This window comes from Diceros bicornis, chromosome 19 (genome assembly GCF_020826845.1).
Source record: "Diceros bicornis minor isolate mBicDic1 chromosome 19, mDicBic1.mat.cur, whole genome shotgun sequence".
In the NCBI taxonomy this organism is placed as follows: domain Eukaryota; kingdom Metazoa; phylum Chordata; class Mammalia; order Perissodactyla; family Rhinocerotidae; genus Diceros; species Diceros bicornis.
The window spans coordinates 52465841-52488131 of NC_080758.1; the positions used below are offsets into that span (position 1 = coordinate 52465841).

The following is a 22291-nucleotide window of genomic DNA, read 5'->3' on the forward strand; positions in this document are numbered from 1 at the left end:
GATGGACTCTGGCTGTCTACCTTCCAGGGGAATGAGATCAACCTTGAGAAGAGGACTGAGGAGCAGCTGTGGCACTCCCTGCAGGGGAGGAGAAGGAGATGGAAATCAGAGACCTTCTGGGCAGAACAGTGCCTGGCTTCACCTCCTGTATCTTACATTGTGTGGAAGAGTTTGATAACAGAGCAGTGGGAGACCCATCCAATTGGCGGGTGGGTTGAGGGGAGGATGGCATCAAGGATATCTTCCTGGAGGAGGGGCTGATTATTCCCATTCTGAGAACTGGTAGATCCTGGATGGAACTGGAGGGAAGGATGGTTTCCAGGACTGGTCCCCTGCCCCACTCCTCACCTCCAACAAGACCCCTGCAGCATCCCCCACCCAGGCCCTGTGTGCATCCTCTCCTTCCCTCTGGTCCCAGGAATACCGAGTCATGAGGAAGATCCTGCTGCTCCAGGAGGCTGCCAAGAATTACAACCTAGAACCCGAGGGAGCGATTTGCGGCCTGGTTCCAAGACATGGAGTTGCTCAACGAGAATGAGAGGTGAGGCTGGGCAGGAGTTGGGTGAGGGCAGGGGTGGACTCTCCCTGTTGGCCAGTCCAGAGAGCCTGTCTCCATGGTCCCCCACTCATCCCCCGGCCTTATTACATGGCGACATCTGGGACACCCAGACTCCAGCTGCTGGGCAGGCAGTGGGGCGACACCTGAGGTGTGGTTCCTGGTAGGCTCACAGATGCCTCTCTGTCCTGTAGCTACAACCTGTCCTGCCAGCCAGAACCCTAGACCTAGTTGGCCTGCAAAATACGCAAGGCCAAGAAGAACCGGCCATCATCAAGGTCTGGGGTGAGTGAGTGTCTGGGCCGGGGTGACTGACTCCTGGGGGTTCAGTAAGGCTTCGGGCTAAGCGTGGCCTTGGGGAGTTGGATAGCTGGCACTGGGATCCCAGCTCCACTATTGACCAGTCCTGCGACTGGGGTGACTCTCTTCAGCTTCCTGAGACTCCGTTTCCCCCTCTGTGAAATAGGTGATACTAAATGATCGCTCACGTGGCAGGGACGAATGGGGTACTGGTGGCTGACAGCACTGAGCACAGGGTCTGAAGCACCCAGTGCAGTGGGGACAGGGTGGGGGGCCATGATTCAGAGGGAGGCCGCAGAAGATAACCCGACTCTTCTACTCAGCCCCCAGGCCCCAACGCCGAACCCCGTACCAGTGGCTGATCACAGCCCCATCCTCAGCAGCAGGGACACAGTTGGGATGCTTGCGATGCACCAGGCCAGCTCCTCCCACTTGATGGGAAGGGGAGCATTGTAAGCTGATTCCTGGGGTCCCCTGAAGCCCAAGAGAGAAGGGACGACCCCATCCCAGCTCCCTGACATCTCTACCTCATGCACCTACTCACCCATTGGGGAGGGCCAGTAGTTATTTGTTGTAAATAATAAATGACATATTTGAATATTATATTAAAGTCCTGTTCCCTTTATAGCTTGGGAGTTGTGGTGTGGTTCTGTCGCTTTCTGTAGGCATGTGAGTGAGACACAGAATCTCACATTTCTCCTTGAATCAAGAACTCTTCTGGGTCATCAGCTTATTTTATGTGGGAGAAGGGAGAAGGGCCAGCCCCTTTTTTGGCTAGTGACATCACTCCCAATTCCCCCTAACTCCCAGGACAAGTTCATTTCAGTATCATTCAGCTGCTCCAGGGGCAGACACGGCCCCCCGCCCGTTCTCTTGGGATTTAAAGGTTGATGGTACTTTCAAAGGCAAAGCAACAACCACTGAAATGTGGGTGTCTTGAAAACAGCACTACCCAGGACCAGGTCGTGCCATAGGCAGGGGGTGCCTTTCTACATTCTGGAGGAAGAGGGAATGTTTTCTGCTTCTCTTGTTGAGGTTTCTTTTGACCAAATTTTAGGAACTTGTAGTTTTCTAGTTCAATCTCTGGAATTGCATCAGCTCTAAGCTGGGAAAACAATGTAAAAAGATCAAAACATGCACTTGGAGAGGACAAGGCCCGAAAAGGTGATTTGCAAATGGACTAAAGGCAGACAGGACTTTCCCTCCTGAGACCCCTCTAGTGCCTCCGTGTTCACTACTGACCTAGAATTGAATCCTGCTGGGATCCTTGTCCAGGACTCTGAATTCTGTTTCCTGCTTGTTTTGTATCCAATGGGAAAGATTTGTGATGCAGCTTTAAGGCTACCACTGGGCCTCATTCCATAAACACGACCGCTTTCTGTGAACCAGGATTTCCAGCACACCTGTCTTCCGTATGCAATTCACTTTAGGGCAGAAATTCCCTAGAAGGCTCCCAGCCTCCTCCCTGGCTTGGCCTGATGGAGCCCGGGTGAGCTCTACTATGCCAGGATAAGGGACCATAATCCTGACCAGTGAGTGACCCCACACTGTCCCTTGCTGTCCAAGGTGAGATTTGAGGCCGTGTCATTCTGAGGTCCACGGTCTTGGACAGTCCTCCAGTTTACACACTCAGTGTTGATGTTGCCAACTTGTCCAAATGGGGCAATTGGGCCCGAGCCATTAAAGTGTGTCACTCCTGGGTGGTTGTGTTTTTTTCCCCAGTCTTGTGCTGTGGTTACATTACAACCACCCGATGGGATGTGAACCTGTTTGGAGCTTTGAAAAATGAGGCATGACAAGGGTGTGGGGTGGTCCAGCAGGAAATGCCACAGAACTGATGATCCATGGTCATGTATGAACACAGCCTTACCAATTAAAATACTGAAATGCTTCCCATCTGGTGGTGAATAGATACTGCTCTGAGCTCACACTGAGAACCCACCCCACGACAAGGGCTTTCAAAGGGTTACCAAGTGGCATTTTGAACCTCATCCCTTGGAAACACCATGTAAGACAAGGGCCAGATGAATCACTTGGCACTTGTGAGTTATCGCCTCCTGTCTGATGGCTGCAAGTGTCACCCAGACACACAGGCTGGACTCTGCCAGGGAAGCCTTCTTAGGACAGCTAGAAACTGAGGATGACTCCTGGTTCCCGGCATCCCAGGCCCTTCCTGACATGGCACAGCCACCCAGGAAAGTGGTTTGGTAATGGAAAGACTGGGAAGGCAATACTTCGCCTCCAAAGAGAAAGAGAAGTGCCAATAGCGAAAGCTTGATCCCTCAACTAGTCAATTAAATCTCAACAAGCAGTGAGTTCTTGTCAGATTACTGATGTCGAAATGGTCTCTTTTGATAATAGCATGATCCCCCAGCTGCCATGTCCATCTTCATGAATCAAATTTCCAACACATATGGATCTAAAAAACTGAGGGACATCTGGTATTTCCTTAGATGCAACTCTGAAGTAGCATGCAAGAAGGAACACAAAAATGGAGACCAAAAGTAAATATCTAATTTGAGAACATAGACATCGAAGTGCTTTTGAAATAATATTTTGGAATCTATTGGAATATTACACAAAAAGAATAATCCACTTTAAGTAGGTTTTACTGTGACTGTATGGGGCAAAACTGAATCATCCCGTGACGTTGATAACTCGCTGCTGACTTGAAAGTACAAATAAATAACATACATAGTAAAGGAAAATGAGAGAACAGCATGAAAAAGGAAGATCTTTCTCTCCTCACTTGAAACTCAACCTCTCACCTCAGAAAGAAACCGCTGTCTATATTTTCTGTCACGCAGCAGAGTTTAATAAAAGAAACATATTGGTATATTTCAAAGTTTCAGGAGCTCAAAGCAAGGAAACATTAGGGACGCTGCCAAGAGACCTCACTGAGGTGCCTGCTCCATTTTGTCTGCTGTCAAGACGGCCTTCTTGGCCCCTCACTTTCTCTCCCTCGCTAGCAAGTCTGTCCGCCATCAGTGCTATCACCAGTCTCTCTCCTGTTCTCTTCACTGCCCTTTCCTCCTTCCTGATACCTTCCTCAGTCGCCAGAAATTGTTGGCAGTGGAACTGTGGAATGCCCAGATCAGCTCCTGGAATCATCTCTGCCAAATCTGAAGACCGGCAGGAGTGGGCATGGGACCTAGAGTGTAGACCACCTGCGAGCACACCTGGCAGGGATTCACCTGTATGACTAGGTGCAAGTGTTTCCAACGCTTTGGCAAGATTGAAAGGATTTACTAGTTGTCCTGCACTTCTGCAGGCCTTGAGTCCTTGTGGTCTCTTGGGCCAGCAGACCTGGTGGGGCTCATCCAAGGTGTCCTCCCAGAGACCCTTCATTGCCAGGATGGGATGGAATTCTAGTAACTGGCCTCTTGAATATGTCACTAGACATCCTCAAAGGGATGGAGATGTTTAAACCAGGCTTTGGTTTGGACTGGTTCCCACAGTTATGCTGCTTCCTCTGTGAAGACTTGGCTATCATCTTTCTTTTCCTCTTACCCTACAAAAATAAATCATGAAATTGGGTCAAATGATAAAGGAAGCCTGCCTTTTTAGGACAATTATCCTGGCTGTTTTGTACTTCCACCCTCCCTCGATCCCCTGGGGATAGATCTGACCTGTGTCCTGGGATGTCATCAGGCAGATTTGCATCAAGAACAGAAAGCTCAAGGTCAAAACTCAAGGCTACTCCAGATCATTTCTCCCCCTCCATCCTGTTAAAACCCCCTCCTTGTTTGAGTGTGTTTCTATTCACTTCTTGTCCTTGTCACTCTCAACCTCATAAGTCCTGGCACTCCCTCTCAGGACAATCGGTCCCCAGTCCTTTACTAGTTCCCAAATCCTACCATTTCTGTGTTTTCTGACTACTCATTTGCTTAATCCATTGACCACTTGGTGTTCATAGAAGTTAAATCAATAGTGACATTATCAACCACCCCCTGTTAGCGACTTACTCCCATATCCCAGATGTTCACATAATCCAAATGGTTACGTTCAAAAGTAAATAATTCAGAAAACATATTCACCCACCACAAATTCCTGATCTCTAATATTTTTATTCAAACACTCATACAGTAGATACCTGTGCCTCATGATCAGAAGTAATGCTAGATCACCGATCCTCACCTTAATTTCCTCCTACACCTATCAATCTTGGATTCCATGGACTATGATCTCAATAATTTCCTTGGAATAATAAAAAATTCATTACCACTCATTTATGTTGTAAACCTCCAAACCCAGAAGATCCCAATTATCTGCCATGCCGCAGCTACTGCTGGTGTTATAACAAGCTGAATAAAAAGCATGAAACATGATCTTTTGGTACCACTGTAAATATAAAACCATCTGCATCAACTGGGAAACATCCATAATGCCTGGAAATTTTGTTCTCTTTTTTTGTGTTGGCTCAATAACAAGAAGACAAATCAATTTAAAAAACGGGCAAGGGACCCGAGTAGACTTTTTCTAATGAAGACATACAAGTGGCCAACAGGTGTATGAAAAGGTGTTCAGCATCACTAATTATCAGGGAATGCAAATCAAAACCACAATGAGCTATCACTTCACACCTGTTAAGATGGCCACTATCAAAAAAACTAAAGATGGCAAATGTTGGTGAGGATGTGGAGAAAAGGAACCCTTGTGGGAATGTAAACCAGTACAGCCATTATGGAAAACAGTATGGAGGTTCCTCCAAAAATGAAAACTAACATATGATCCAGCAATCCCACTTCTGGTATATGCCCACAGGATTGAACTCAAGGTCTCAAAGAAATACCTGCACTCTAATGTTCATTGTAGCTAATTCACAATAGCTAAGATATGGAAGTAATCTAAGTGTCACTGATGGATGAATGGATAAAGAAATGGAATATTAGTCAACCTTGAAAAAAGAAGGAGATCCTACCACTTTTGACAACATTGATGGACCTAGAAGACATTATGCTAAGCGAAATAAGGCAGACAGAGAAAGGCAAATACTCACTTATATGTGGAATCTTAAATAGTCACACTCATACAAGCAGAGGTTAGAATGGTGGTTGCCAGGGGTTGAGGGGATGGAGAAATGGGGAGCTGATGGTCAAAGGATACAGAGTTTCAGTAATCAAGATAAATAAGTTCTGGAGATCTAGGATATGGCATAGTGCTTACAGCTAACAAGACTGTGTTGCATACATCACATTTGCTAATAGTGTAGATATTAAGAGTTCTTACCACACAATAATAGTAATAAAGGAGGTGAGAGAAAACTTTGGGAGGTGATGGATATGTTTGTGACCTTGATGATGGTGACAGTCTCAAGGGTGTATACTTATGTCCAAATTCATCAAGCTGTATATGGAAAAGTATGACACCATCGTTGATTCTTCTGCACCTTGAAATAGGCCGTGTCCTCATCACAAGAGAAAAAAATTTGTAACTATGTATGGGGATAGATGTTAACTGGACTTATTGTGGTGATCATTTCAACATTTATACAAACATTGAATCATTATGTTATACCGCTGAAACTAATTTAATGTTGTATGTTAACTTTACCTCAATAAAAAAAAAAAACACACACACACAACAGAAAAAACCATTTTAATATTGTAAATGAGTTCAGTGAATCCCTGAAACTGCCCCATTCCCATAGGGGAGTTACAGGAAGCAGAGAGGATGAAGTAAGATGGAAGAAAGTTGTACAAAACAGTATTCAAATTAAAATCATTTAAGTTGATATCAACTCCTTGTGGCAAAGTTCTGTGAGAACCGATCTTTCACATTTTTCCTGGAAAAGCATACCTTCAGATCCAACCCATAATAGTTTCCTCATTTGCTCTAATAAGAAAATTTTAACTTAATAAATAAAACCAAAAGCATCCCTTATGTATGAATAAAGTTAGTGAACTTTACAGAGAAAAGAGCATATTTGCACAATCTCAATAAAGGTAACAGAAGAACAGAATGATGATGAAGTCTCATTCAAGCTTATCTTTGAAAGCCAGTAAAACCAGGTTATCTTTTCAAGAATGTGTGTAGAGCTGACAACCTTGGAAGATAGAAATAGTGGCCTCCTCTGGAGCAAAGGGCAGGCTTGCTTACTCCCCAGTATAATAAAAATAACACCCCTCCCCAGGCCAAAGGTCAGCAGACTTCCTGCCTGTTATTGAAGATTTGAGTTCCTTAAGCTCTGAGTTCTTGCAACCCTCTGCATGTTTCCTGGCCCACTGTGTATCATCCTGTAGGAAGTGGGATTTAGTGAACCAGTGCAAATGTTGATACTCTGGCCACTGCCATTGCTGTGTCATTAAGTCTTGTGTCTCTGACCCATGGGTCTCGTGTCTTTTGCCAGCATCTGTAAGACCATGGTAGCTAACTTATTCGTTTGCAGGTAAGGTAAAATATCAGACCATTCACAGTTCCTGACAAGCCCTTAAAGTAACTAGTAGTCTTAGGAACAGAGAGCTATCCAGAACAATATGCATGGATGGTCCTCATAGAAGACTTCATGCAACCAAAACTTTAATAAGTGTCTCTGACCTCTTTTATTTCTACCTCAATTAGAAGGAGAGGCACCAAGCTTTATAGACCTAGGGCTTGTGCAAGCCACCTGGAGACCTAGTGACCAGAAACTTCCCATGGGGAGCAAAGACAGATGGGCATATTTCCAAAATGGACCCATATGCCTCCCGATCATCCAAAAGACAATACATTATCTTAATTTATGATGATTTGAATCATTAAAATCTTGTGATGGGCCAAAGATACACTTCTCAGAGGACTGGGGCACATGGAAGTTGTAAGAAGATTAACACATTTGGTGAATATCAAACTCTGAACTAACTTTAGTGTTCTAATCAATCAAAAGGTACAACAAATTTAATTAGGTAGATTAAATGATATTTAATGGTATGCCTGATTATTACTCTGCAATAATGAACAAGCAGCTCATGTAAATAACTACAATTGGCCTTTAAAATATGATAGGACTGTTTGAGATAAGCTGGAGAGAAGGAAAGGGAGAAATAGATAAAAGCTAGCTGCTCTGACACCACTCTCAAGACCCCTGGATCTACATGTAACCCAGGAGATCGAGGCAGATGGCTGTGTGCCTAGATCCTCCAGCACTGTGGTTCTCAGGGATGTCACAGGGCTGAAGCAGCTTCCTGAATCGTGTTTACACGTCCACGTGTACAATACCCTTGACCATGGGGATGAACCACCATTCAATCATCCCTTACACCCCTCTAATTAACAATTAGATTTTGGAATCATTGTACCATTAAATGATAATTTATTCCTCAAACCTGTAGGATGGCGAGCTAAAAGAAAATGAAATTTCAATGGCTTCTTTTCTTTGAAGGACCAAGATGTTCTTTCACACTTAGAATCCGGATTAGAGGATAAATCCATCAAGTCAATGGAACAACTTAAGAAATGGACAGAGGGATATTTCATTCATATATACACAGTTTGCACTGTGGCAAAAATAGAGTTATATTTAAAAAAATTAGAATCTTTTGAAATTTTACAGATATTACAGACTTTGTTCTGCTTATACTCCCTTTGGTTTACCAAATCAAACTCACTCTTTAATGGGCATTTCTAGCATTGAGTGTTAATAACAGCAGCTTTTTTATTTTATTTTATTTTATTTTTAGATTTTATTTATTTATTTTTTTCTCCTTAAAGCCCCAGTAGGTAGTTGTATGTCATAGCTGCACATCCTTCCAGTTGCTGTATGTGGCACGCAGCCTCAGCATGGCCGGAGAAGCGGTGCGTCGGTGCGCGCCCGGGATGCGAACCCGGGCCGCCAGCAGCGGAGCGCGCGCACTTAATCGCTAGGCCACAGGGCCGGCCCACAGCAGCTTTTTTAAATTCTTATTTTTCCAAGGTCAAAGACCAAGGGAAGAGGTCGTCAAGAGGTCAAGTCTAATCTATCTACGGATGTGGCAGCCTTAACTATGGATGTTCAAGCCAGACATTGCCAGGAGAACCACATCTCTTCACCCATAGGTGAGTTTTTACTAGTAATCACAGAGACTTGAGAATATCAAAGGAAATTCTTTATTAAGAACCAAAGTTATGGATTCCTATCTTGGGTTCATTACTTTGAATTTTTGACCCAAATCATATACATTTATTGGACCATGTTCAAGTCTATGATCTTTAGAAGATGCAGCCTACAGCTGAAGAGAAACAGATACAACACCAAAATCTTACCCTCTCTGAAGCACAACTGAGAGCCCCTGGAGTAAGAAGTTTTCTAGACAAGCAAAAGTCATTCTTCTTCTGAACAAAGAGAGTAGAGGCTATTCAAACATTCAACTTTAAATTGTTAACATGACTTGTTAGATTGTGATGGAGCAAGCCTCATACCTTCGAAGTTTCATGATTTTTCTCCAGAATACTGAGATGGATGTCCTTAAAGTCCAGTTTCCCCATAAATGTCTATATTCAGTGATAAAATTAAATTCCCTATAAAATAATTCTCCGTGGCTTAGTGGTTAAGTGCTCCACTACTGGTGGCCCGGGTTCATATCTGGCACTAACACCCCGCTTCTCCGGCCATGGTGAGGCCACATCCCACATACAGCAACTAGAAGGATGTGCAATTATGACGTACAACTATTTACTGGGGCTTGGGGGAAAAAAAGGAGCAGGATTGGCAACAGATGTTAACTCAGAGCCTGTCTGCCTAGGCAAAAAGAGGAGGATTGGCATGGATGTTACCTCAGGGCTGATCTTCCTCACACACACACAAAAATAATAATAATAACAATAATAATTCCCATAAAATTGTTAAAAATATATCATAGTCTCTGACCAAGTGGAAACAAGGCAAATTGAGAAGTTGAATAGCAGTGTAATAAACTCCATACAAGGATCTTACTGCATCATTTCATTAGTGAAACTGGACGTAAATCCCATCTCTATCAAAGAAGAAATAAACAGATCATGGTATTCCTGTTCTTTGGAGTACCTCTAAAACTTCTAAAACGCTAAGTTAGAGTGGCGAGCACTGATAAGGAGAGACGTCTATGATATACGATTTGGGAAACAGCAAATTGCAAAATGATGTAGTTATGTCATTTATGTTAAAAAAAAACTTTATGTGTATTTATAAATTCATAGGAAATGTCCAGAAGAATAAGCTGCAACCTCTTAACAATAGTTCCTTCTGAGTAGGGGAGTGAGTTAGCAGGGAAAGGGATGGATGGGGTAGGTTTCACTTTACTCTACATACATCTGGGTAATTTGACTTTTTTTTACAGTATGTATTTCTTTCATAATTAGAAAAATGAGTAATGTGACCGTTTGGTGCAGGGCAATACTATTATGTTCACCAGTCTCTGTACTGTATGTTACTGCACAGCACGGACTGTAGGAGAAAGCCCAGAGGAGCAATGCAGACAAAGAAGACATGACACCTGCAAAAAGTCAGTGGAGTATTTCTCCATAACAAACCTTTCAGGTGAGTGATGGTCAGTATCTTCCACTGCTCCAGCTCTCGCAATAAACCTAGAACCTGCCCAGGGTAAGCTGGAGGACCATGCCCGACTAGTCCACTCCCCGCATGGGGCCGATTTGTGCAGGGTGACTGCCATCAAGCAGACAATGGACTCAGGATGGGGCGTGTGCCTTTGGAGAGGCTGGCAGAGAGGCGCAAAGTGGAACACCAGCTAAGTGCACACACCTGAGAGGCCGAGTTCCAGGTGGAGACTCAAAATGTACCAAGAAATTGTGTGAAGTGAAGGAAGCTACTCAACCTCTCTGAGCCTCAGTGTCCCCCCCTGTAAAATGGGGATCACAAGCCTACTTCACAGAGCTGTTGGGGAAGATACATAAAAGTGTCTGTGACAGTCAGTGTCACATTATTAACAAAGTCATCTCCGACTTCAGAAAATCGATGAAAAGAATAATGTTAATGACCAAAGACGAGATGCCCAGCTTCGTAAGCAGCCCCAGCAGCATGAGAATGAGAGGAGCTCCGACTAAGCAGGGCTCTTCACAGCTCCACTGGAGACGATGAACACGGGCTACACCAGGATAAGGGGCTGTTGTACAGTGACTCGTGTAGTGAGGGTGGATCCCTAAAGACACTGTGAAACAGAGTTACACACAGTGGCTCCTAGGGAACAACTACAAAGCAATCAATGCAGCAGATAAGAGTGGGAATGGGGCAAGCAGAGGAGGGTCAGAGTGACAAAATCTGATGGAAGACATTGAACCACGACGAAAGCCCAGCTCTGTCAACAGCTGCTGTGGTTGTGCCAGGAGATCAAACGTCTGAGACAGCCATTGTGGGGACTGCTGGGAGCACAGTTGTCACTGCGGCCACACCCCAACAGCAGTGCATCAGAGCACACACACCCTGAGACTTTCCTCTCCATTAATCTTTGTTTTAAGATGATGAATATCCTCATGTTACAATGTCTCCTTCCAACACTTGTGGACCAGTGTCATCAGAACCCCCTGAAGAGGGCACAGGCCAGAGTAGGATGGAACACTGGGGCCTGGGGGAGCGGCACTGCACCTGACTACACGGACTATCACCTGGGCCTATTGAACACGAGAGAAGCACCCGAGGATGTGGTCTAACGAGACTTCTCTATCTTGCCACATTCAGAGACACTACACACTTTCTCATTCTTTCTTTACAAAAATGTTAAAGAATTCATGTGTCATTAATTCATACAGAGGCAAATTCTTGACAAAGTGACAGGGTCCAGTTTCCATGACCAGGTTTTTCAGTTGTTTTGATAATATCCCACATTCAGGCATCGGAAATGTAACCTATTGGGATGTGTAATATAACTGGGACTTTTTTTCGTGTAGATCAACGCCCAGATTTTTAGGGACGACATAAATCATGAAAGCTGCTAACCATTCCTCCACAGGTTTCAATAAGACATTTAATTTACCAATCTCAGGAAAAGAGAATTTGGCAATTCAAGGTTATTTTTCTGCATTCAAACGTACAGTACAGGCAAGAGAATGAGCAGAAAAAAATTAACAGGCAGGTCTTGCTTGCATTTTATCTTTTGCAAATAAGCAGGATATTTTATGCTCTGTTCCTTTCACTGCTGTAATCAATTTTTAAAGAATACGGTACATCTGACTATCCCTAGGCGTGTTTATCTGGGAACCTTGCCTGAATCCAAAGCAGAGATGTTAAAGCTGACGGGTTTCAAATGCTGCCCAGGTGCTGTCTACCATGAACATCCCTCTCCCAAAGCTGGACCACCGGTCTCTTCCTGAGGGATCAGAGTCACCACCCCTGTCCCTGAGAGACTGGCCACTCAGGCCTGAGCTGAGATTAGGTGATCAATCTAAAGGGCAAAATGCTTAAGCTTTTCTCATCTTAAGGTTGCTGTTTTGGAGGCCACTGCACTGGAATGTGTTGGTGAAAATAGCCTAATAGATACTTACCTGGGAATTGGGTTGTTCTCCTCTGCTCTTAGCGGATCCTGGGGAAACCAGTGATTAACCTCACAGATACCTTAACTTCCACACCTGCGAAAAAGACAAGCAACAGCCAATGTTACCACCCAGCCAAGCTCTTAAGTTGTACTTGCAAGAGGGGCCACAAGGGGGAATCTCTCTCAAAAGCTGATGAAAGGATGGCACTTTGGCTAGAGAAGGCAGAGGGCAGCAGGCAAAGTGGAAAGTTTCTGGGATGTCAAACCAGTTCCCATAAGCATTTTAGAGAAGCACCTGGCCCTGGACTTGGTAGGAGGCTGTGGAAAGACCCACAGACATGCAGGTGGGAGGAGGAATCAAGCAACGGAGGGAGGCGGTGTGGAAGAGGCACGAGTCCAACTTCTATTTTGGACAAAACCAGTTGCACGCTGCAGAACCTCGGCTGCCCATGCAGCCGCCACATCCTCCTAACTCCCTGGTCCCGCTCATCCCGTGGCATCCCTCCGGGATTCAGTCCACATGCAGCGGGTGCAGGACCAGAGTCCTGAGTCAAGGGCAGTTTGGCCCTCGGCCAAGCGCACACCACCCTGCTCCTCCCCCCAGGGTTAGGCACCGCCCCATGCCCACAGCCTTCTGGGATTTGTAGTCTGGCCGTCCTGCAAGCTCCCAGCCGGTAGCGGTTAAGAGACAAAAGCTCCCAGCATACACAGCTAGGGGCCCCAACTCCCACCTTGTCCCCTCGCCCCTGGTCTCCATCCCTCTGCTTCTCCACCCCACTCTCTACCCCTCCTCTTCTCTATACCATGACCACTCTCCATGCCCTGCCCACCCCCCAGAGTATGCGCAGTGTGGTTGGGCTGCATCCCTTGAGGCCGGCACTCAGGTAGGGGTGGGGCTCACCAGCCTGGCTATTGCTGAAGATGCTTGCAGCCCTCGTGGAAATTTCCTGGCCAGTATTTGAAGCGTAAATTCTATATCTAAAATGGAAATACTGAGTGCCTGGGATTCTGGAATTTGCCTTTTTAAGGCCACCTGTCCTACCATCCCCTCCATCCCTCCAGGTTGCCATGGTCCTCCCTCTGGTTCCCGTGGTCAAGGTCGCTGCAGAGATCCTTCCCTTTGACCTCGCACACCCTAAGGGCCCATACCCATCATAAAAACTCAAAGCCATGACACTTGCCAAATTGAGGCAAAAATGGAAAGACCCAGGGGGACACGCAAGGATGAGGGCATTAATAGATACTTGAAAGTATTAAAATCCATCTGATGATGTCATGAGTGAACGTGTTCCACTTTAAAACAAAACACTGCTGTTGTTCTGAGATATTGAGTTAGGATCTTTGCGCAAATATGCAGGATTTAAAATGTTTATTGATGTATAACATGAGTACAGAAATATATGCAGAAGTCATCCATGTAAACCTCAAAGAATTATTACAAAGTGAACACACTTGTGTGACCAAGAACTAGCACCAGCTTCACTCAGGCGCCAACAATCCGTTTCTCCCTCCTTCCTCCCAAAAGGTAACTGATATCTTACCAGCAAACACTGTATATCGAGTTTGTCTTCTTATATAAGTGTTTTATTACAGAACAATTTAAACAATATACAAAATAAACAAAATAGCATAGTAGGCCCCTCACCCAGCTTCAACAACTACTAATTGTCTGCCAATTTTGTTTCATCCACATTCCATCCCAGTCCCACCTCACTTTATTATTCTTTTAGTCCTTTGTGTGTGTGTGGGGGGGGTAAGATGTACGCACACTGAAAGGCACAACTCTCAACTGTACAGTTTTGGCAAATAAACATGTCCATATAACCTTCACCCCTTTAAGAATAAAATAGTTCCATCACCCCCAGAAAACGCCTTCCTGTTCCTTCCCAGGCAATTTTATCTTTCCCCCGAGGCAACCAATGTTCTGGTTTTTTCATCATAGGTTCATCTTGGCTGAAATCATCCCAAGTGTTTTGTTTTCTGTCCAACTTGCCTCCCTCAGCACGAGGTTGATGAGACTCACCCAGCATGTGTGTGTCAGCATTTGCTCCTTGGCATGGCTGAGGGCATTCCGCTCTGTTGTTGCCCCGCAGTGCGCTCGTCTTGCAGGTCATCTCCTGTGAACATTCTTGTACAAACCCTTTTTTTTTGCTGCTTAATTCCTTTATTAGCATTTAAGTGACACACCTTTGCCTTTTTAGTGGTTGGTCCAGATTACAATATGCATCTTTAACATATCACAGCCTACCTAGACTTAATAGTGCACCAGTTTAATCAATGTAAAATATAGAAGCCTTGCTACAGAACAGTTCCATTTACCTATGTCTGTCCATTATGTTATTGTTGTCATAAATTTTACATCTACCCATGTTATAAATCCCACAATACAGTGTTATGATTTTTGCTTTAAATAGTCATAGGTCTTTTAAAGAAATTAAGAGAAAAAAGTTAAGTATTTGGAGGGAGATCCTTTGAGGCTCTGCAAATGTACTGTCTCTTCTTTAAGGTTCACCCACAGTTTTTGCATTCATCAGTCAGTCTTGCCCACAGTAATTATTACTGTGGTGTTCTAGTGGCAATTTTCTATTTCATGCTATCCAGCCACGTTTATTATTTGGAATTCTGTGAGGAAGATTTCCCCCCCTCCCTCTCCCTTCCTTCTTTCTCTCCTTCTCTCATTCTTTTTTTTTTTTCTCTTTCTTTCTTCCTTTCTTATTTAATCTATTTTATATCAGTATAGACTCATGCATATTTATTTTGTTCTCTGGGTAGTAATCCAATGCTACCATTATTTATTTTGTTGCTCACAATTTTCCAGCTTGAGCCATTGGGAAGTCTTTCAGATTGATTCCTTTTGACACATCTCATCATTTTCTGTGTTTTTTTTAAAGCACTTTCCTACATTCTGGCACTACAAGATGTTCCAGGTTCATCTTGTATTTTCCATCTCCAGCCCTAGAATTAGCCACTTCTCCAAGAAAACCTGGTTATTTTTATTGGAGAATGATATAAACGCAGATCTGGGAGCTAGGTGTGCTCATTGATACTAGAGTGTAACTGCTTCTAGACCCACTCAGCAGAGCTTGGAAATGCATATATGAATATAAACTCAGGTATACACATCTATCTATTGATCTATCAATCTATCTATCAATCTAACTATCTATCTGGATAGATATATTAAAAGAGACATGGATTCATACTGATACTTCCGACTCCAATCCAGCACCACAGATTTTATTCTAGCATTCTCCTTTTGTTTATATGTAACTTCTTTTACCAACAGTGAGAAACTTAACTCCAGTTATCTACAATATATTTACAAATGTGTCAACTACTTTCAGAATTGTTAATCCATACCCTTATGAAAAACACATTTATCATCTAGTGTACAGTGTTTGTGTCCAGTACTTTAGTTTTACAGTATCCCATCAAAACACTGTCTTCCAAAGTTACTTAGGTCAGGACCTTTCATCTCCACCCCTTCTGTGTGATTATGTCACGTGCTTGTAATACAGTGAGATTCATTTGTCACTGCATTCCATCTGAGTTCCCCAGCATCCTGATTGATTTTTAAAATTTGCAGAGTAAAATTCACTCTTTGCGGTGTACAGTTCTATGGGTTTTGACAACTTTATGGTCGTGTATCCATCTCCACAGTACCATACAGAGCTGTTTTATTCACTCCCAAAATTCTCTCATACTGTCTCTTTGTAGTCAACTGCTTCCCTCACTCCATCCCTTGGCAACCACTGATCACTTTCCATCCTTGTAATTCTGCCTTTTCTAGAGAGTCATATAAATGAAATCATATACCAGATAGCCTTTTGAATCTGGCTTCCTTCACTTAGAGAAATGCCTCCAAGATTCATCCATGTTGTTGTGCGAATCAAGAGTTTATCCTTTTTATTGCCAAGTACTATTCTAATGTCCCGATGCACCACAGCTTCTTTCTCCACTCACCTGATGAAAGACATTTAGTTTATTTCCAACTTTTGGCAATTATGAATAAAATGGCTATAAAGATTCACACAAAGGTTTTTGTTTACATATTAGTTTTCAATTTGCTTCAGTAAATCTCTAGGAGGGGGATATCTGAGTCATGTAATAAATGTATGTTTAACTTTATAAGAACCTGCTAAACTGTTTTCCGAATGCAACTATCATGTTGCATTCCCAGTTCTAGTTGCTCCTAGTCCTCACCAGCACTTGGTATTTGCAATTTTATTTTTTATTTTGGCCATCTAATAGGTGTGCGGTCTCTTATTGTGACTTCTGCTTCCTTTATGAAAGTGAGCTCTGCTAAATATAGAATCCTGTGTTGACTTTTGGGTTTTCATTCTGCACTTGAAAGATGTCATTTTGTTATTGATTTGTCTCTTTTGTTTTTGATAATGTATCATCCATCATTCACATTATTTCTCCCTGTATGTAACGTCTTCCCATGTATATATGTATTTCCTTGACTGCTTTCAAGATTTTCCTTTTATCTTTGGATTTTAGCAGCTTGACTATCACATGCCTAGGTATGTTTGTAATTTGTATTTTATTTTTTAGGTTTCCTGACCCTCTTGGATCTAAAATTTTAGATTTTCCACCAAATTTTGAAAGTTATGTTATTACTGGTTGATTTGCCTTTCTGCCTCATTTAATTTTTCTGTCCTTCCCCTCTCTGCTGGGGACTCAATCATCTCACAAGTTGTAAGGCTCTCTTCATTTTTCTTCAAAATTTTTACATTCTTTTCTTCAGGCTAGATAATTTCTATTGCTCTATCTTCATGTTTCTTCTACTGTTTCTCATCTACTGGTAAACTCGAAAGTATTTTTTTATTTCATCTTCTGATTTGGTTCTTTTTTGTAATTTCCATTTCTCTGCTGAGTTTCAACATCTGTTCATTCATTATGAGAATATTTTCCTTTACCACCTTGATCATCTTTATAATAGCTATTTTCTTATCCTTGTTTGCTAATTGCAACAACTGGGGGATAGCTTCTACTGCCTGTTTTTGCTCATATATGGATTACATTTTCCTATTTCTTCAAGTCTCATGATTTTTCAAAATTGTGTACTGGAAACCATGAATGATAGTTAAAGAGCCTCTGGATTCTATTGTATTCCTTTGAAGAGTGTTGTTGTTTTTCTAGCAGAGAGTTAACTTGGCTGGACTGAAACTCCAATCCTATCTCCTTTACAGTGAGCATAGCTGAAATCCTCGTTCAGTTCTTTCATCTTCCAACTGTTGTTTTTACTCTAGGCCCTCTGGAGCCTACCCTGCATGTGTGTTGTTCAAAGATCTGCCAATTTGGTGTGTGTGGGGGTGAGACATTCATATATATTTTGAGATTTTCCTCTTTGTGGGTCCCTCTCTTCCAGAATTTCTCCCCTAACTTTCCAGCTACTCTGACAGCCACAAAATACATCCTGTAACATTACAAGTAAAACTGTAGTTTTTCCCCTGTCTGGACCATGTACAGATTTTGGAATGCTTTGAGGCAAAAGACTCAAGCTTGCAAATATCTCCTGGTGCAATTCCCATCATTTAAGGGAAGACTCCCTCTCAGTTCTGCTTGCTTTTGGAAGAGATTTATACATACACACATATACACATTTATTATATGTGTATTACATATAGATACATGATTCTCTATAAACATATATAATAATTTATGCAGATTTTATCATTGTTATCTGTGAGAGTGTTAGTTCAACATGCTACTCCACCATTACTGGAAGCCAGACCTCGGTTTTGTTTCTTTTTTGGATTTTATATAAATGGAATTATGAAATATATAGCCTTTTGAATATAATTTCTTTTATGCCACATTATGGTTTTGATATTTATCCATGCTATTGCATGTAGCTAGTGTTTGTTTATTTGTTAAAAATAATTAATTTTTTTAAATGGTCATAAAATATGCATAACATAAAATCCACCATTTTAACCATTTTTAAGTGTACAGCTCAGTGACACTCAGTACATTCACATTATTGTGTACTTATAACCTCCAACCATCCACAGACCTACTTTCACCTTGCACTGAAACTTTGTGCCCATTAAGCAACAACTCTCTGTTGTCTCTCCCTCTTGCCCCTGGGAACCACCATTCTCCTTTCTATTCCTATGAATTTGACTACTCTAAGTACCTTATATGAGTGGAATCATACAGTATTTTTCCTTTTGTGGCTGGCTTTATTTCACTTAGCATAAAGTCCTTAAGGTTCATCCATGTCATAGCATGTGTCAGAATTCCTTCCTTTTTAAGGGTGAATGGTATTCCACTGTGTGTATCCACCACATTTTTTTTGTCAATTCATGCGTTGATGGACACCTGGCTTGCTTCCAGCTTCTGGCTATTTTGAATAACACTGTTAACAACACGGGTGTACCTATATGTGTTTATACCTCTGCATTGAGTTCTTTTGAGTGTATACCTATAAATAGTGTTCTGAGATTCATTTCCTCCCATGTGGGAGGGTTCCCTAGACCTCCAACAAGCAATTCTTAGGATGTCAGCTGGTCGTCAGATAATTCAACTCAATTTGATTCTGTCAACCCAGAGATACATCAGATTCCACAGGTTGAGGGCTCAATCCTATAGGACTGCACACCCACCCTACCTCACCTCAACTTCAGATGCCAGTTAGAAGCCCAGGCTGTTACCTGTACTTCTGACTGACTGGCTATAAACCAGAGGTTCCCACAACCTCCTCCTTGGGTTTAATTAATTTTCTAGAGTGGCTCACAATACTCAGAGAAACATTTACTAGATCACTAGTTTATTATAAAAGGATATAATTCAAGAACAGCCTGATGGAAGTGGCTCATAGGGAAAGGTATGTGAGAAAGGGCACAGAGCTTTTATGCCATCTCCAGGTGCACCACTCTCCAGGCACTCCTTGTCATTGGCAACCTGGAAGCTCTGTGAACCTCCTTCTATTGGGATTCTTATGGAGGATCCCACATGTAGGCATGATCAATTATTAACTCAGTGTCCAGCCCCTCTCCCCTCTCTGGAGGATAAGGAGTAGGGCTAAATATTCCAAGCTTCTAATCAGGGCTTGGTCTGTCTGGTGACCAGCCCCCATCCAGGAGCCATCCAGGAGCCCACCCAGAGTTGCCTCAATAGAACAAAAGATTCTCCTAGTGTTGTTATCACTTAGGAAATTACAAGGGTTTTAGGAGATCTGTGTCAGGGATGGAGTCAAAGACAAACATTAGAACAAGAGATGCTACTAGTGTTCTTTTCATATAGGAAATTACAAGGGTTTTAGGAGTTCTGTGCCAGGAACTGGAGGAAGAGACCAATAAATATATTTTCTATTATTTCAGAACCCATAAGTGGAATTGCTAGATCATATGGTAATTCTATTTTTAATTTTTGAAGGAACTACCATACTGTTTTCCACAGTTTTATATTCTCACCATCAGAGCACAAGGCTTCCAATTTCTCAACATTCTTGCCAACATGTTATTTTCTGATAGTAACTATCCTAATGGGTGTGAAGATGTATCTCATTGTGGTTTTATTTTGCATTTTCCTGATACTTGGTGACGTTAAGCATCTTTTCATGTGTGTACTGGCCATTTTTTTTCTTCTTTGGAGGAATGTTTATTCAAGTCCTTTGTGCATTTTTAAATTGGGTTGTTTTTTTATTGTTGAGTTGTGGGAGTTCTTTATATATTCTAGATATTAATCCCTTATCAGATATGTGATTTGCAAATATTCTCAACCATTCTGTGGGTGGCCTTTTACTCTGTTGATAGTATCTTATGATACAGAAAACTTTTGCATTTTGATGAAGTCCAATTTGTTATTTTTTTTGTTGCTTATGTCTTTGGTGTCATATTAGAGAAATCACTGTTGGCAATGGCATTTGGATACAATGACACAAAGATTTTACCCTGTGTTTTCTTCTAAGGATTTTATAGCTTCAATTCTAACATTCAAATCTTTGATCTATTTTGACTTAATTTTTGTATATGGTGTAAGGTAATCATCCAACCTCATTCTTTTGCATGTGGGTATCCAGTTTTCCCAGCACCATTTGTTGAAAAACTTATCCTTTCTCCAATGAATGGTCTTTGCATCCTTTTCAAAAATCATTTGACCGTATATGCAAAGGTTTATTTCTGGGCTCTCTATACTATTTCATTAGTATATTGTGTGTATTTATGCCAGTACCCCACTGTTTTGATTACTTTGTAGTAAGTTTTGAAATCAGGAAGTATGAGTTCTCTAACTTTCTTCTTCTTTTTCTAGATTGTTTTGGCTATTCAGAGTGCCTTGAGAGTCCATAGACATCTTAGGACAGATTTTTCTATTTTTGCAAAATCATCATTGAAACTTTTATCTTTTTGAATAAGTTGATTCTTAAGTATTCTACTCTTTTTGATGATATTGTAAATAAAAATGTAAAGTTTGTAGATTTCTTTTTCAGATTGCTTATTATTAATGTATAGACGGACAACTAATTTTTGCATGTTGATTTTGTATCCCAGTACTCTGCAGAATTTATTAGTTCTAACAATTTTTTTGTGGAATTTTTAGGGGTTTCAACATATAAGATAATATTTGTAAACAAATATAATATTAATTCTTGCTTTCCAATTTGGATGCTATTTCTTTCTTTTTCTTGCCTAATTGCTTTGTCTGGAACTTCTAATACCATGTTGAATAGAAGTGGTGAATGTGGGCTTTCTTGCCATGTTCCTGATCTTAGAGGAAAAGCTTTCAGTCTTTCACCCTTGAATATGATGTTCTGTGTGAATTTCTATATATGGCTTTTATTATGTTGAAGTAGCTTCCTTTAACCCTGAAGGATTTTTAGTGTTTTAACATGAAAGCATGTTTAGTTTTGTCAAACGCTTTTTCTGCACCCATCGAGATGATCTTTTTATTTTTTCCTTCATTTTGTTAATGTGGTTTACTACATTGATTCATTTTCATATATTGAAACATCCTTGCATTCTACGAATAAATCTCACCTAAAAATGATGTATAATCCTTTTAATATGCTGCTGAATTTGATTTGTTACTATTTTATTGAGGATTTTTGTATCAATATTCATCAAAGATATTGTAGTTTTCTACAATAGAAATTGTACTTTTCTCTTCTATTGTATTCTATTGTAGTTTTCCATTTCTGTAGTTTCAAAGACCTGTCATTTTATTTTCTCTTAGCATCTTTGGCTCTGCTATCAGGATAATGCTAACCCCACAGGATGACTTTAGAAGTAGTCTCTCCTCTTCAACTTTTTGAAAGAGTTTTAAAAGAATTGGTGTTATTTAATTTAAAAAAATGCTTTGTGCCCAGGAATAAATTCAGCATAAAATAAATACAAATAAATATTTTTTAAAAATGTGAAAAAGTTGTTTTCCTAAAATAAGTTAGAAATTAAGCAAGTAAATCACTTACCACTTTATTTCTTAAAATTTTTAACCTAATAATAGGCATGAACAAATTGTTAGAATTAAAATGACTCAAGTGTTCATTTTCTTCATTGCAAATTTTCTGAGAGAAGTATATGGTGCCATCATGTATGACATCTTTTATGAAAAAATGGTCATTTTTTGTAGTATTTGAGAACATTATGAATTTTCCCAGTGGCCTCTGATACGCAAAGTTATCTTTTCAACATATATGTCTTATCATCATCCTTACCAAATTAACAAACTCTGTCAGGTGCTAATTAATCAACTACTTTTCATATGATTCAGGTTCTCCACTATTAATTTCCCTAACCATCAGGAAATTCTACAACTTCTCAAGATTAAGAATTTTACCTTACACTGTATTTCTCTCATGTGTTTTAAAACATCCAAAAATCATTGATAAACTGACCCTGCCCAAACTAAAGCATGGTGAATTATAAAAGATCGTCTCCGTTAAGTGGGGAAGGATTTCAGGTTGAACTTAATTTTATAAGTGGTCAATTTATTACAGTGTATTTTTCTCTTATGTATTTCAATTCTTTTTTTAAAAAAGTGATAGTTGAGGGCACTTAGATAATAA

At 41.3% G+C, this 22291-nt stretch overlaps 1 protein-coding gene across 3 annotated transcripts in view; it reads left to right on the top strand.

The window, feature by feature from the left end:
- The first annotated feature begins 229 nt into the window (after positions 1 to 229).
- Positions 230 to 22291, top strand: part of LOC131418750 (ral-GDS-related protein-like) — a 122973-nt gene continuing 100911 nt past the window's right edge. The window contains exon 1 of one of the 3 annotated variants that reach the window (XR_009223019.1): positions 230 to 541. The gene's annotated coding sequence lies outside the window, so the exon portion shown is untranslated. Of the gene's footprint in view, positions 542 to 10305; positions 10329 to 22120; positions 22141 to 22291 lie in introns of those variants that run through there. The other 2 variants (XR_009223017.1, XR_009223018.1) reach the window with 2 other exon arrangements.